This window comes from Anticarsia gemmatalis, chromosome 21, assembly GCF_050436995.1.
Source record: "Anticarsia gemmatalis isolate Benzon Research Colony breed Stoneville strain chromosome 21, ilAntGemm2 primary, whole genome shotgun sequence".
NCBI lineage: Eukaryota > Metazoa > Arthropoda > Insecta > Lepidoptera > Erebidae > Anticarsia > Anticarsia gemmatalis.
The window spans coordinates 5,333,714-5,352,403 of NC_134765.1; positions in this window are offsets into that span (position 1 = coordinate 5,333,714).

An 18,690-nucleotide genomic window follows, 5' to 3' on the forward strand; every position below is an offset into this window, starting at 1 on the left:
CACTTTGTTCAAAAAAGTGGCTACACGTATAATTAATTGTACATTTATAAGTAAATTCTAGATAATTTCTTCTTCGTTCGCGTGGACTTTAGATTAACCATTTATATAATTCTGTAATAATCATTTGGTTTTTTTTAAGTACCTAGTTAGAAAGATATTCATATTAGAGCGCGACGATTTTGAAAACGGCTTGTCCGATTTAAAAATAATCTTCAGTAACTTAGCACTGTTTTTCAGTGATGCTAAATGTAAAGTTATCCAACAGAAAGGGTTAAAGTAGTGAGTTAAAAAAAAAAATATTATAGTATTAGAAACATTACCCAGCTCTTAACAATTTCGTTAAACAAAATAGAAGTAAAAAGGTAAATAGACCTATTATTTTTCAAATCACATGGAACAAATTCGTATACAGAACCGAATAGTACCTACCTAACACAAAGGACAAACTTTCGAGGTTTTGGTGATAATCGTAGAGCTTTTTAGAGACTTTTGTAAAAATCCTTATTTCAAACTTTCACCGCAACATAAATAAGTCAGAGAGACATGTCACCGATATACATCGCATACAATGCAAAAACGACATACATTTAAAAAGTCTAATAGCTCTGTTTATAAAAGCAGATTTATTATAACTTACCACATTTCAGTTATTATTGCGACATAATGACTGCTATTGAGATAAGGGAATAGGTCATAAATAATTATATCATAATGATATAATATTATAGGCAATACATATGTACCTAATTTATAACAAAATTTAGTTTTAAACTAAGGTCATTTACTCGGTCAAAATAAAATTTACCCAGCCAAAATTGATGTGATCCAAAGTTTACGTCTGATTAAGTAGACAGACAGTTTATCGAGTGGAAATATGAAAGGGTTTTTCATAAATTTGCTGTTATTTTTATAGAATAGATTATCTGTCACTTTTTCTTAAACTACCTAATTTGTCCTATGTTTATTTTTGCATTTTGATAAACAGTGGCAGTGAGTGCACTCGGAATTTAAGTAAGGAAATCTTATATACTTACTACAGCTTTGCTTTTCTTTCTTAACATGCGTGTAGTCATTTTGTAGGTTTCATTAGGTATTGGATGCATACCATCAAATAAGAATTATTCTGATCAATTTCTCAATGTGGAATCTCCTTAATAACTTTATAAAAAATGTTATTAACATAAGACTAATTAATGCTTCATCAAAATTTACATTAAGTAGATATTTACGCGATGGCAGTCTGTCTGTCTCAAGTACATCTAGGCAACATTTTGATATGGAAATGGTTAGACAATTGGTCATTAGGGTAAAACATTAGCTACCTTTTTGACAACACAAAACTTGCAATTAATTATTTTTTTACTTTGGTGTTCAACCCATGATCGAATTCCGTACACAATTTTATACAGATACTCATATTACTCACAAGACCACTGACCCATGTACTGTCGTAAAACATATGTTCATTGCGTGTCCTCCGTTAAAATTTCGATTTGTTAAGAAATACATATATTTGTACGTCTCACCACCGTATCAAAATTCACCACAGTTTTTCATGTTATGTTCATGTCAGGATACATTTAGCTAAACGTGAAATTAATGCTGCTGGAAAAATATCAAGCAGCTAATGTGTTTTTGGAACGCTTTTGTTGAAATCTGTTTTCTTGCATCTTACATATTTGTAGATTATTCGTATTTTCAGATTTTCTGAATCTTATTTTGATTATTAGGTTAATTATTATTATAACCTAAGGTTATTATTGTGAAAGTTGTTTCAAGAAGTGAATTTTGACAACAGCTCTCCATTTGGTCTGTCCGCCACCTCATTTGTGAATGTACTTCTAGGTACCTATTCTTTACTATCTTGGCAATCGCACATACAAATTACATCTAAGTTGGGAGAAGAATTTAGCTCTGCAAGATTGATTACACCTAAAAGTATCAACACAGGATTTTTATAGAAACTCTTTGCTTGTACGCGATAATCACAAAAAGTTTTAACTCCAGTTTCATCATCCATGAAAAATATTGCTCGGTAAAAATAGATGAAATACCTACTTTGATTTGAATATCTACATCAACGGACAACACAAAGACGTCCTGTCATTTACAGATAGTAATCGCAATTCAAAAAGGTTTAAAAGTTTTTTTTAATTATGAGGCTATTCCTATTCACATTTAGTACTTAATCATGTATTCTTTGCTACACTCAAAATAACACCTACTTGTAAACGCATTCTAACAATACAAAACCAATTCGGAGAACTAAAAAAACGTTTCCAAAAAGCAAAATTTTTTATCACTTTAATCCTACGGAACCCTGTTAGGGAACCAATTTTCATTAATCTATTCCTATACAGGAGTCGACACGCCCATAACTGCCCCCGGATTGGCTACCTGCAACATTGTTAGAAAAGCACGCATTAATATACATCTATCTCTTTCTAATGTATTGCAAACTTGATTCAAAGAGTCGGAGCTCTCATTCTATCGTACTATACAAATTACAGATGGCTTAATGTTTTTCTACGCGTTGGTTGTAATAAACTTTTAGGGCATTCTAATGCTGAACGTACACCATTCAAACTTCAGCATTATCTAGTTACAGGTAAGGTCGGTTTTTGTTTGGATGTTTACAGTCGTTTAAAACGTTTGTAACTGACAGTGTTCAGGTATAATTTTTAACACAAACTTTTTTGCCAAACGACGTATAATCGTTATACTTACTCGTAAATGGCGGCTGGTTTTTTAAACTTTCAGAAAACGTTTCCTCCTGGTAGGGTGTTAGTAATTATCCACATATCTAGATTTCAGATAAAACACGTTTATATTTTTTACATAGTTTGTTACTTTGGTGTCCTTCCGCTGGTTATAATAATGACGCGATTAATTTTACCATGAAGGATTGAAGCCATTTGCAATTATGAAAAGGTATTCTGTTAGACAGTTAGTAATTAAAATAATTAGTTAATTGTTGCTGTTTGACTTGGACAAATGTTGTATTTTATTGCTATTAAAATGTTGTCTGTGCACAAGTCATAAATAATAATGTTTTAACTTAACATCTTAATTGAGAAACTAATGCAGCTGACGGAAAAGTGCAGTCACGAACATATTGTTGTTTTAATTTTATGTGTATTCACATTATATTTATATAGAAAAGCGTAAAATGGCGTGATTTTATGTACATAAAAAAATTGTAGTAGACGTTTTTTTATGAATTACTTCTAACAATCAGACTACTGTAATAGGTTCATTTACAGATGGTGAAGATATACCTACTCAATTATTATACTGAGAGTAATTAATTTATGTCACAATATTCTCAATATCAGCTCGGAATTTTGTAATGTGCTCGGTAAAACGCAAAAAGCTTGCCCCCTGTTACATTGGACTATAACATTGTGGATGGCGAAATGGTGGGTGTCTTTCATACACCTCTGCCTAAAACTTCGCTTACAACAGGCGTGATATTATGTCTATGTATGTACTATATTATATGCCATAATGCAGGTAACTAACAAAATACTTCTACTATATAATTACGACTACCTCATTCGTACAGACACTGATCAATATCCCCAATCAAACCGTCTAAAGGTTTTAAATAATAATAGAAAATTAGATTAAAAATATTTTTGGGACCATAATTCCATTGGACGGATTAGGTTTTTTATGTAAATGGTTAAAAAAGATCCAATTATCGTCTGGCTTCCGGCTAAGATAATTGAAGGTTATATTTTTAATGCTGGCTACATTTCAACCTGCACTCTATGTCGTTTTAAATAAAGATCAAGATGAAGAAAGCAATCAGGTCTGTATTATCTCGCTATTTCAAAGAAAGGTTGAATATTTGAAATTGTACCTTTATTATAAATACCTAAAAGGTATAACCTGGTCTTTTGGAAACTACTTTTAAATGAATTTGATAGCATGTTCCTTATGTTTTAAATGATTTACTATAAAAACAGAGTGGCATGAGTCAAGAACTGTTGACTGTCCAACGTGGGTTTTCGTAGAATGGCCTAAACCCATCAGATAATCCATATTGCATATACGCATTGATGCTCGTAATCCCGTGCAGAACAATTTTGGCAGCATATTAGGTTTCAATCAAAGTTACAGCGAGATCGATTTCCATATAACCGGACTTTCTGTTTATCAATAAACTACTTAAAAACAACACTTAGCTTACATTAAAACAAAAATAAAGCATACGAAAAAAAATAGAACTCTATTTTTACCCTTCATAATAATACACAGCTCTACATCATAGAGAGCTAGTAATAGCTCTACAAAAACGCATCTGTACGGTAATTAGTACTTACATTGTACGCAGGCTCTACGGATCATAAATCATAAAAGGTTTCCTTGAAAATATAAACACTGCGTTGTAACGTTCCATTGATCTTAAATAAAGTATTACCTTCGAGCTGAATGAAGACAGGAGCAAGGTAATTGAAAAAAAAATCAACTAGGTAAATTACTGGCCAGTGGCAATCAGCTGTTAACGATTAGTTAAGTAATCTTTGGCGTGTATACTATAGCCGTTTTGACTGAACATCTCAAAGATCATGGTAGTAAACAGTTAAGCAGTCATTTGAAACGTCCTTGAACTGATGTTCATGCTTTACTTGTCTTCTCAACATTTAAGACTAAAGAAAAATACGAGTATCGTTGTTTCTGAAGGGTAGCTGTTATTATAGGGTACACACTGTTCTTGAATCTAGAAAGACTAAAAAGATTATTAAAGTTTTTTAAATCCATTACAGTCACACTATTGGGCAAGGGTCCTCTTCAAAATTGTGAAACGGGTTAGGACATGAATTCACAAATTGATTAAAAATTGGTTAAAGGAAATTGATTAAAATTATTACAAAATCTAGCCAAGTGTTCAAGTTAAGAGTTAGGCCAGGTAACTGATAAGTATTCACGCTACAGCGTTGTTATGACATCTTAGTACTTCCATGTTGTGTGTCCAAGGAGGTTTAAACGATGCCCATGCTTAACGACTGCTGTCATAATGTAGAACATTTTATGGCCAATTACATTCACCTGTGTAGTAATGTGTGAGGTAACTTTGGTACCGTAAGTCCGTCGAGTGGGTGGTCCCAAGTCGGCTTGTATAAAAAATCCATGAATAATCAGTTTCAGGCTAAATAAAATGTTTTGGCCACTATCAATAATAAAAAAATCGTTCATACACTACAAGCATGGTGCGTGTCCAGCAAATAGAGAGTAACCAATATATTAAAGTATTTTTGAAGGGCATACTCGACAATAACTTCTTACGTGGTCTGCACATTAGTGTATACGACTGCTGATGATCTCATTTTCGATTCTAGATTTCCCAGTCAGGCAAAGTGCTGATTTGGGTTTTTGAAATTTAAATTAAATTATTCTCAATAATAGCCCGTAGGCTAGTAACTAGTACTTAGTACTCATTGTAATTGCTAAAACTTGGATGTATTTCATACTTTCTCTGACAAAATATTCGAGTATAACATGCGTGGTATCGTAAATACATATAAATATATTTGTAAATACCAGACACTAACTACCTGTATGCGGCAGACATCGTACTGACAGAAATGACAGTGTCAGTCTCCATTAATACTTGTCGGTAAATAAATAAGAAATTATTCGGTCGTTAACTAACAAACCGACTCTAATATATCAACATCGAACTACCAATAATTACCAATATACACATTAACTTAACTTTACTAAAAAAACCGTGCCTTCATTACTGTTTGTCAGTTTTTCCTTTATTCTATCATCCCGTGGTTCATTATGGTATGTTTTCAATTGCGATTAGAAAACAATAACAAGTTAAACTTTATTGCTGTGTAATTAATGTACGTTACTTTTTAAAGCGTTGAAAAATAACCAAACGATTGCATCGCATGCATGACCACTGACGCGTTCCTATGATACTTGCAAGACATTCTTTGTTCACGGTTCTGTATGTTTTTCCAAGCGGATAAAACTGCTATGGAGTCAGTCAGCTTGCAAATACGAAAAGAATATCAAAATGTATGATACGTATTCATATGAGAGCTTGGAGTTGAACTGTAATGTGTCTTGAGTGATTTTAGGTTCTTAAACCAAATTCAATGATGAAATTCATCTACGTTTATTGTTCTAACATGACATTTTACAAATTTTTGCTAGCGTATTCTTTAGAAATGTTGTTATTCTATATGGTCTAAATGCTTAACTTCCTTGCAATAGATACTTATAGATTAATGATCTTGATTAAGAACAACTTTATTGGCTCTTCGTCACCTACGTACATCAGCAAGTTACGAGTGTATTAGAAATACATATATATCACTTGCTCTAACAGTAAAGGAAAACATCGTGATGAAACCTAGCATGTCTAAATGAAAATTTGTTGAATACATTTCTTGAGGACATGCAATCCAATCCGCACTTGGCGGGTGTGGTGGATTCAAGGCTTAACCCCTCCCTCGTTCGGGAGGAGACCCTTGCCCAGCAATGCAAGGCAAGGTATCGGGTTGAAATAAACCAACATACCTCTGAACAAATCCTCTACAGTTTTTCCCCGACTCTTACGCATCGCTGTGCGAGCGCACGTGCGCATACAAGATTTTCTCTCCATCATAAAAACCACCAACAGTACCATATTGCAATACTTGGAATATAATTACCCAGTGCGTTTGCATACGCTAATTTCTGTTATCTCGAAATCAAAGCAATCAACTGAGGAGAATAATACGGTAAATATGTCTACACTTTGATTAGTTATGCGCTTTTGTTCGAGAAGCTAAATATAAATTAATTGTTGTATAATTTATCCGTTTGGAGCCGTTCTTGTTATTGAGATTGTATTGATGTTATGGCTATAATGTTATTAAGTGTTTTACAAAATGGAATAAATATAATAAATAAACTAGTACATAATGGGAACGTAATTCTCGCAACTTAACTACTCATTTTTTTAAATTTTAAACTGTCTACCTGTTGCAACTAGTGGCCTATGACATATCAAATTACCATCGAGAAATCACAAGATATATATTTTTTAACTCAGTATAATAATTTATAATTCAGTATAATTATTTAATATTATATAATGTTTTTCGATAGTTAGTTTTTTTAAAAAAAGCGATACTATTCACACATTTCCTTGACAATTGATTGATAATAACATTGCTGACAATAGCTTTTAGACTTTAAATTCCTACATCTGTGTAAAATACAGCGTAGAATCCAGTAGTAATTTCGTCACAAGCCCTTCAAGAACACACACAGTCATAATCAAACAAATTACAAGCCACAATTTAAATGCTCATCAAAAAAACCGTACACACATCTAATGAGATAATAAGTCGGTGAATCTTTGACTATTTGACATCTACTACACTCGGACGCAATGACCAGGCGCGATGACACATCCTTGCGGTACTCCATATAGAGGAGTAAAATTTTGCATTTCATTTTTTATATTATTTTTACTATTATATAAAAAGTATGCATTACAGGAATTAAAGTATATATTCTTAGCTTTAAAATGTAAAAAGAATCATAAAAATCGGTCAAACATTTGCAAAGAAAACGACAATAATAGAAATATCTGAATAACTTTTTAAAAGAATTTGGTAAAGTACCGCAGGGCTCAACTTACATTGGATGCAGTATAGTGGTTTAATTTTAGTAAATGAGTATAAAGAATCGTTCACCGCGGCCCCTTTGATGTTCATAGCGGGTGATACAAAGGAATCGTGTAATTGGTCCGACGGGTTTTGGGTTCAGTTTTAATAATAAGACGGTTCTGTTTGTATGACGGATATTTTTTTTAACAACAAATTGTTTTTTTAACTTATTAATTATAATTAATTTTGTTGCAATGCTTAAAACAAAGTTAGAAACGTTGTGTATCGTGTGTATAGATTCTATAGTGAATAGTGGTTCTAGTTACATTTATTAAATTACTGTCTTACGGCCGTTCTAAATAACATTCAATACCTACTTTAATAACATTGTAGTAAGAAAAAGCTTGCTTTGAACAAAACTTTATTATGAAGAAGGTGTCGCAATGCTAAGTCAGGCAGTATGTGGAACTTGGCGTTAGCAACACCTTAGTTACAATTACAAGTTTTGTCACGACATAAAAAAGTATATCATAAAAACCCCGGTAAATGGCAAAAGGTTCGTCTTCTATTACTTGGATCTTTGTATATGGATGAAAATTAGGACCACATAAAAAAAAAACTATTAATACTTAACCCTCTTATTCATAAAAATATATCAAGTTATGAAAGGCTTATAAAGTGTTTTGTTTTTTTCACTCCTTGGCGAAATGAAAAGAGAAAACATATAATAGTAGTTTTTTAACTAAAATAGGTTTATAGAGTGTTTATGAATAAGAGGGTAATAATATAATGCTGAAGGATATGTTGGTTGGTTTGTTTGAACGCGCTAATCTCGGAAACAAGTGATTCGAAAATAAAACTTCTTATTTTAATATTTCATTCATCGAGGAATGCTATATAACATCACGCTATGTTATAAAAATGTTGTGAAAACTAAGGTTCACCCGAACGAGAGAGAGAGTAAAGCATATTTATATTCCCTTGATATGTCGGCACAGGTTATAGAGCACGCAAACGGTATGGTTGCAAGCTGTATCAGTGATGATAGGACTCCATCAATCGTCTGAATAGTTTTAGGATAGACAAATTTTGGTAATTTCTTGCACATTATACACCATGTCTACATAATTATGCAACGTTAGAACTAAAAAGCTATTAAAAATTCTAAAAAATCCAACTATATTTTCTGAAAAATCCTCCTACTTTAGCCTTGTTTAGTGAAATAATTTCTTTTAAACCACATAGCGCAACTTTGTAAGCATTTAACTGGCAGTAATTCTTACCCACTTATAACTTGTTCCTAGTATTTACGTAATTGTAGTTCTCCATATCTTTTAGGTATTATTTCGAGAACTGTTATTAAACGTACTTCACTAATTTCTGTACAAGTGTAAGGCTTTGCGAATGGAACAAGCGACATGTGACAGTTTTAACTTTGTTGCGGTTTAAAACTGCTCTAGTAATGAAACAAAAATAACGATGTAAAAATTGCTGAAAAATATTGATTTTTTGAGATTAACATTTCTAAATTTATAATACTTACTTAATAACCGGCAGGCATGCGAGATATTCTGTAGAAAAAAATTATCAGCACCTCTAGCGGGCACCACAGATACTATTTAAGCAGTTCAATTTGAATATTAAGCTCTCGATATAAGATAAGTACCGACTGCAAAGAATCGCGCTACTGTTGTCTCTAGTAACCCTAAATTGTTGGAAGATTTAGAAGTAGTTCGAAACGGAGAGTACATTGACCTGCATCGACGCTAAGTCTCAGTGGTACACGTAATTTACACGTAATATACGGCGCCCATAGCCAGTTGCGCTCACCGGTCGGTAAACGATCTGTGAGTTAAGCAACCTTTGGCGCGGTCACTCCATAGATGGGTGACCGCATAGTGGTATTTCAACTGGGCGTCTCCGTGCTTCGGAGGGCACGTTAAAAGTCGGTCCCGGTTGTTATCTACTAAGATAACAGTCGTTAAGCCGTGTCAAAGGCCTTTCGGGCGGCTTGAACAACTTTGACACTAGGTTGGCCACTAACCATACGACAACAAGAAGAAGACGTAATTTATACATTTATTCTCATTGTAATAGACCTTAGAACTGTCGTCCTGTACAGTAAATTTTGACTGTACCAACGAGTTCCCGTACAACTAAAAATAACAGTCAATTTTGAGAACCTGTCCAAAAGCAGACGTCGTGAACAAAAAACAGCCGCAAAGCAAGACATTGAATTTCGCGTCAATTTCAAAATCAACACCCGACCAATTAAAGATGTTATAACAATCTTGATAAATCGTAATACCTCATTATATAAACCATGTGCTTTAAAACAATGTGATATCAGATGAACGCAAGCTGACAACTTAAAGAAAATTATACCGATGATTAGCGAATTTTAAATTTTATACACGGAAGAGGCGTTTTTTGAATTTAACGTCCGCGTGCGTGTGCGCAGGTTTTGATGTCGCTTTTTGATATCAATTACATGGTTTTTATTTTATTCGGTAAACTGTATTAATGCTGTATTGGCGATGTTAATACGAATTTTACGGGCTTACAGAATATTTAATGTTTAATGAAATTTGGTTGGTTAAAATGATTTGTTGTTACGATTGAGCTTGCTTCAAATTCAAAGTTCTTCGCAGTGGAGAGGAGACAAGTTATTTACTTTCGTAAACATATAAATATTTTGTACACACACGGATTTGTAACAGTACCTGTCTGGTGGTCTGAGAGTCGCTAGTCAATATTAGTAAATGATTCTTAACAAACTACTAGTTGACTACTCACCCTCCTAGATTCTATCACGCGTGATGCTTCATAATAAATCAATATAGTTAGAAAAACACCTATTACTGTATGTTATTATTTTTTATTAAAACTTAATAGTTTTTCCCTTTTACCGTAGTGGGGTAATTAATGTTAAAATAAACGTAGAAGGTCGTAATATAAAGTTCAGTGGTCATTTCATTACGCTTTTATCAATTAAATGCTTGGAAGTGTTAAAAATGAGATCAAAAAAATATATCGAATAAGGCTAGGCGGCCACTAAGCGCCGACTTTACCAGAATAATATGCTGACGTATGGTCAGCTTTACAAATATGTTCTTATACATTGTCACATTTTCAAAAGCCGTTTTACATTCATAGGTACAATGCATTAAACCACGCCTTGTGTCACATTTTTAGGCGAAGTATATGTGAAACCATTTTTTTTTATATTTACCTGAATTCGTGTACCTTTCTTGCTGGGTGGGCAGTTGTCAACATATATGAGCGTATGTACCTTTATATTATGTTGTATTTAGTGATTATCTGAATAAATAAAGACAATCTAAAAAAGTAAGTGAAAAGGCGAACGGCAGGTTTATATGAAGAATTCGTACAGCTTATAAAATGTCATGTTTAGGTTTACTTTTTGTTTTAATTGGTAGCTAATATGATAGACAAGCTTATTTTAAAATTCTTATATTTTTAAAAGTTGGGAGGTAAAAGTTATGTCCATTTTTAGAAGCCCCGATAGTTCGCTAAATTGCTCACATGCTGTCAAAACCACAATTCAAAACAACAGCAAATTGGCGGATGCGTAGACGTCAGACGAAAAGTGACGTCTCATGAGATTTTCTTTTTCTTTAGTTGTCAACAAATATAAGCCATGGACCAAAAATTATTATTTAAATAAACAAATACTTTCTAATTAATCCGGACTTACCGAAAAATAAGTGACTTAGTCCCCTTAATAAGTGGTACAAATTCTGTTACGAAACAACACAAACTTTTAGCTGTACGAAATCTGCCGATCTCCTTTCGATCAATAACATGCACTTTTATGTTTTCTTATTTAAGCCTAGATAAAGATAGCATTGCAATTTATTTATCTCAAAGCCTGACCTTTGCCTGCCTACTTATTATAACAGACATTCAACAAAAAAATATAGTTCAACCAAAAGTATATTTTCGTAAAACCGCTCGCAATATTTTACACTACAATGTACCTCCACCTTTACGTTGACTTTTGTTGATTGGTTTAAAATAGTTTTTATCTACAGTATTCAATTTATTGGTCTTCGAAGGAATTTGATATCCATTATTAATGCATTAACACAACTTTAACTGTGTTAAATGTGACTTTTCACAACCATATTAGTACATGAGCATAGTGATAAATCCATATTTATGATTCATGGATTCGAACTGGCGACCTTTACGATGGCTATAAATTATAGGCCTATGGGGACATATAGAATAATGGCACATGACACGATAAGGAAAGTAAGTGAAATTTTTAAACGGTCTTGATCAGAGATAGTGTAAAATTGTCGTGAGGATTCTTTCGTGACGACTTATTTAGGACACCAAATATATTGTCATAAGAAAATGACGAAAGAATAGAGAATAGGCTTCTTACAAACATCATTTCACGCCTGTTATACATGAAGGTAGGCAGAGATATATAAAATACACCCACGTTTCGCCATTAGCAATTTTAGCCCCATGTCATAGGCGCAAGCCGATTGCAATTTTCATTTTCATTTTATAGGCTTTTTACCAAAAAATATTGAAAAGTTATGCAGGTACAGGCGATGGCTAAGTAGGTTCGGATAGTAAAAATTGTGCGGAAAATGCAGCTATAACTCATATATTTACACTGAACTATGTTACGTCTATATCCACTTGTTACTTAATTTTAATATTATCAAACGTTTGCGCTTAAGTTGTAGGAGAGGAAATTATTGTTACGGTAACAACCATATAAAGCAAGGTAAGAGACGGAAGTAAACGTGATTTCAATAGACTTTTAGTAATTAGTCGATGTTTATGAAATCTTCTAACTAAATCTCTTTGAGGTTTCCGGAGGAGTTCAACGTTTTTGCTACTGCATATTTTACCGTTCTACTGTTCTTTATTACACAAACGTAGAAAATAAATTCTAAACGTAATACGATATACCATCTTTTAATTTTTTTACACTTGAAAACAACCGTACAAAAGAAAAAAAAGCCGTTCGAATTTCGAATCGCGTGCGTGATGCGCGTACGCATACATTCTGAGAAACGTCACCGATTAAGATTGGTATCATAACGACCGTTATTATTGGACATAAGCAGAAGTATTTAATATTGTATTCTTTTAATTCGATCGCTTTAAGGCGTTTTATTCGTCGGCTGTTATTTTTGAGATAGACATCGATTGCTATATTTGGTACTTACTTACTTGATGGATTTTGTCAACATTTAAATGTCACAAACATACAAACATATGTTATGTTGTGGTACAATAACTTACTCCTTAATGTGACTGTTATCTGACATTTTGTTGACTGATCGTACTTAATTTTTAGCTGATAATTCTACTTACTATAAAGGCAATGTTTGAGGATGGATGGATGAATGTTTTTTACCTTTTCACGCATCGAATAATAAAATAAATAAATATAGAACCATTTAATTTTTGTAACACAGAGAAAATAAATAGCTTACAAACAAAACTTAACAACTAATATACATTTATGTGAAAAAGGCTAAAGCTCAGTGAACGCTGTGCTAGGGACGACACTGGTATTACTGCCCCCCTATAGGGCAAGGGGCTTCCCCGGATAGAAGACGGGGCTCGGCCACATATTATTATACTGGAGACTTGCGACATCCATAATATACATACATATAAATGCGAAAGTTATACTTTCACGGTCTAACATCTGAACCAATTTTGATAAAAATGAAGATGAAGATAGTTAAAAATTTGAGTCAGGCACAAGTATTATTTTTAGAATTCTACCCCTGAGACATTTAAAAGGGGTTGAAACTCTGTTAGCTATCCGAGCCTCACGAAGCTGTACAGTCAGCAAGTCGAAGTATAAAAAGTGAGTGATTAGGTCCATAGTTGACAGTCTACTTTTTGCTCCTTAAGCATTGTTCTGAAGAGCGTTACGTTTAACACTGTCCTGTCATTGTCAGACAAAGGACAACGAGTGATATGTATAATTGGATAGTTACACGTTGTCAAGTACCTTGTATTGTGTACATAGCCTTATTTTTAAGTAAATTTTCTTAGTTACGTATGACTTTTAGTTATAAGTGTGTAAGTTAATTGATTGAAGTTTAACATGGTATAGGTATAGTTAATTGAATACCGTGTCAGAGCAAACTGGATGTTTTATGTATATTGATGTTTTTAAATGCAGGGCTTTTTAATAGTCTTTGTTACTGTATATTTTTATAACATCACGCTAATTGTATTTGAAGATGTAGCCAAAGATGTATGAATGCAGCCCGTGTTTACAAACGGATATCCTATAAAAATGTTTTAAGAGGGGTCGGAGAATCCGTATTCATATTATAAATGCGAAAAAAGGTGTGTCTGTCTCATCTTCGTGCCTAAAAACCTGAACTGATTTGGATGAAATTTTGTGCAATAACGTTGTTAATAATAAGAAAACAGTTATATTTTAAATTTTCCGTGACAAGACCAAATAAATACCTCTAAATTATATTTTTTTATAATAATAGTTATGACATGATAGTTATGATAGCCGAGTGGTATAAGTTGACACCTCCCACCCAAGTGGTCGCAGGTTCGAACCCGAGGCAACACACCAAAATGACTTTTCGAAGTTATGTGTGTATTAGAAATAATCATTACGGGAGGAGACCCTTGCCCAGCAGTGGGACATTAATGGGTTAAATTTATAATAGTTATGACAATTTCATTTAAAAATGCTACATAAGGGTATAAAAAGAGGTGTAAAAGAGATGCAGATGAAGAAATTTGAATGAACATGCATTTTAACTAGTTTTGCTTGACATTTCGGCAAAGAGAAACGGTACGGTCGAGAGACTCTGTTGGTAAGTTTCCTGAATAACTTTAAAATTGTGGAATAAATACTCCAATTACAATTCCATTCGTCTTTCGCAATTAGATAAACATCATCAAATAAATATCATACACGCAAATAAATATAGAAAAAGTCAAATGTAAATGTGAAATTTTAAATAAAAATTCTTTAGAAATACAAGGAGTTTTGAAAACAGGAAATCGAGCCGGTTTCCACGAGCGTCTTATCGTGTACTGTTTGCAAAAAAGTGAAAAATCGATACAATATTTCTTTATAACTTGGTTATAATGGATATGTAAATTATTTAAGATATACAAACAGTGGTTTTCATGGGAAAACGTGTAAAAGGTCACGTGTTTACTTGTTGTAAAATAATTTATGGCCGACGGCATAATGATTGCAATTAAAAATAGTTATTAATCAGTAATTTCTTTTATAAACTGTTTTCTAATGGCTATAGTTTTCTTGGTTGCTGTTTAATTTCTTGTATTTTTCATAGACATGAATGATTATGTAGAAATGCACAGTAGCAGCTTGTTGTGTGAAGTGTTTGTTGCAACTTGTTGTTTGATGTTTAATATATGTATTATAAGGAAGTTTTCCATGAGGAGACTCTTTTCCCGCTGATAGACAATCTGATTGATAATTATATAATTTATTTTTCATATTTACTTACTTATTGTGGTGTTAGAAACTTACAGGATACATACAATCATACATATTTATCACAATGTTATCATGACAATTTCAGCCGTACTACTCATTTCACATACCTACTTGTTCTCTATTAATTTTTTTTTGCATTGTTTAGTTATATACCTAAACCTGATTTTTACTTTAAGTCTACTCAACATTAATAATATTTAATATTATAATGCAACGGGTCTTATACGCGATTGAAAATTTAAAGGTTAGGATACCTTATTTGCTGCCCGACGTTTCAATCGCATTACAACGACCGTGGTCACGAGCTGACATTATAATATTATGTGTACTAGTCGCGAGAGTTTAAAAACATTAATTAATAATATTTATTTAGAAAATGCGCATTAAATATATTTTTCTGCTACCCGTCCTCAGTTCAAGTCGGCATTATTTCTTAAGTTAAGCTTTGAACGTAGCGCCATCAGTCAATTGGCCCGATAACGCTAGGAGCTCTTTAATAAGTTCCAACCGTCGTAAAGGTCTCTGCAGACACCTGTGGGATCGTTTAAGCCTTGCATGTTGAGTGCACATCACTTGCAACCACCCAACGCTAGCAGTCAAATTATTGCCAAGATTATATACGTTCTTAGCCGTTATTGAGTTATTGGACATGATGATGATTAAATGTTGTTATGATGGACATTGGTGTCAAAATTTAAACGAAATTGGTTGTTGGTTTTGATGTAAGACTGATATTTTATCATATTTTAATGTATCTTTTCATCTACAAAAGAAAAGGGTGCTACTTTTAAAATATCAATAACATGAAATGTTTCCTGTCAAAGATTCCTGTTTATGAAATACTTTAAGTTGTACTGTAGCAACATGCTTGGTCTATTTGACATTTTGGATTGAAATAATATAATATATTTGGATTGAAGCCCATTCTTAAAATCTGACCTACCATCTGATCAACTACAATTTGACAACCTTGCATCCTTTTCTGTATTTTGGTAAAAGACCTCGCGACGCAAGATCTTTTTGTATCTATCTAGGTCAAAAGAGTGGCATGAGGCAAGAATGAACATGTATAGTTGGGATTACATATCGTAAGAAGGAGGAAGCTTAAGTCCCGCAATGAATTAAAAAGTTATGCATAAATTATAGGAATAATATATTTGAATTCCCCATACCTTTGTTCTCGATGCAATCAAATGATAAAGCCGACCACATTAACAATTGCGCCACACGCCGTTTAATAAGTTTCTGGATTATGGTCAATTATTAGTTATTAATAATACCAAACGTGATGAGGAACCGTAATGGGTTATGTCATGCCATTTTGCTGTCCCCTTCAAAATATTATAAGTTGTATTCTTATTTATTGCTGCTTTAAAAAGACATTTATATTATAATTGTAATATTGATTGTGTCTGTTCTTAACGGCTAAGCTTTTAATATAATTTGCAGGGTGATGGATTGTGTATAGTATATTGTCTTGGATTCAAATAGTGGATGAGGAAATTTTAATAATTTTTGCCTACTCGCCAAATACCTAGTACTTGACATTGTCACCTTACCAGGTACCTGACGTAAGACTATTTAGGGGAAAAGGTATGTTTTGTAAATTAGCCTTTCTTTCATATAAAAAATGGGAGGGTTGTCTTCATATTCACCTAAATCTATGAAACAGACGTTCCTGAAAATATATTTTTGCTAATTAAAGGTTAAGAAAATCATATGTAAATCAATATGAAAGATGTAGGTGAAGAAAATAGCCGAAATGTATGATGATACATGAAGGGACTTACGTGAAATGTACAAGCATTGACAGATTGTACCCTTAGAAACACAGATGTAAAAAAAAAGTTAGCGGTCTTTCTAAAAAAACCATCAATTATGACGGACACCCAAGTTACAAGGAGACATGTGTTAATTAATGGGGGGCGAGTCTGTTGCCCTTTTAATTGTATTACCTTTTACTGGACACATTTGTACACTCCTAGTACTTTAAACTCCTATTGCGAAATCCTTAACAAAAACAGCCCTTCTATTATCTAGAGTTCTATTTTATCCAAGGCTTCGTCTTGTTGCTAGGGCAGCGGTGTACAAGCACTAGAGATTAAATAAATAGATCATTTTAACAGAATATTGTCCCCTTCTATGTAAGGGTCCACTTCCGAAATGAAGGAGGTATGAGGCCTTGAGACCACCACACTGGTCAAGTTGCGGGTTGAGGACATTACATGTCCTTAAGAGAATTGTTATAAAATCTTTAAGCAGGTGAGATGTTTTCGCGGTATTTTCCTTCACCGTCAGGGCAAGTGTCATATGCGCTAATTATTTCTATAAATATACTAGCTGACCCGGAAAAAGTGGTTTTGTAATATGAATGAAAAAAAAGTGTCACTTAGGGATATGAAAAATAGATGTTGGCCGATTCTCAGACCTACTGAATACGCATTTCAAATTTGGTAAAAATCGGTCAAGCCGTTTCGGAGGAGTATGGCAACGAAAACAGTGACGCGAGAATTTTGTATATTAGATAACGTCGAAAGGCCATTGTTGTATTGCATTGGGCTCAACCCATCGACTACTTGCGTTGCAGGCGCACACTTATACTACTTGACTGTCACTACTCCTTGCTAGCTAAACGCAAAGATTATTAAACAAAAAGGACTTCTGAGAAAATTTTCGCAACTGCAGAAAAGTAAAATTAGAAATGTATGTCCCCAATACATTTAATTCAATACGCAAATTCTTTCTTCAGTCTACTTGCTAATAGGGTTATGTTTTATAAATTAGATCGCATTTATAAGGCTAGCTTCACATTCGTTTCACTGTGTCGAACTGATTAGTGCTTAAAGCTGTTTTAGCAAATTAAAGCTATTTTCTTTGACTAATTTTGCATGTAACACGCTTTCTAGTTGATGGTATCGTCTACAGAAAATTAGGCTACTGTTTAACACCACGGAGTGTACGTTAACACAATATCATATTAAGTGCATTTGCAAGGTACTTTACAAAACATTTAATCGATATGTTGTGATGACTGTTTTTTTAAAGACAACCCCTGCACTAAGAATTGCTTCGCGAGGACTACAACCAGATCCGAAACAACTATTTATGGACCGCACTTATATTTGTTCCGTGTGGGAATCGTACCCAAGACCTCTCGACGCACTAATAGTGGCGACCACCATAACCACTGAGCTATGGAGGCCGTCAAGTCTTCTTCTCAATGCTGTAAACAAGTGCTGTCTGGGCGCCACTGACATGAACTCAAACCTTGTCATGTTTGATATTATGCATGTGAAACTGAAGCACATTCTGAAAGGAGGAGGAAACAATGTCAAGTTGCAATCAAGCTAACTACTGTTTTGCTTGTCTCAGCTACTGTCAGTTGTGTAAGCATTGACGCCTACTTGTCAAGCAGGTAATTAATAGTTTAAGGGTTTCTCGTCGTATCTGCAGTTTAGCCTGTCCCATAAAGAAACTGGCGAAATTACATGCTGTAAGAAAACAAAGAATAATTTAGACAATTTTCTGGAGATTGGTAAGAAAATGCCAAAGATAGAGGTCGGT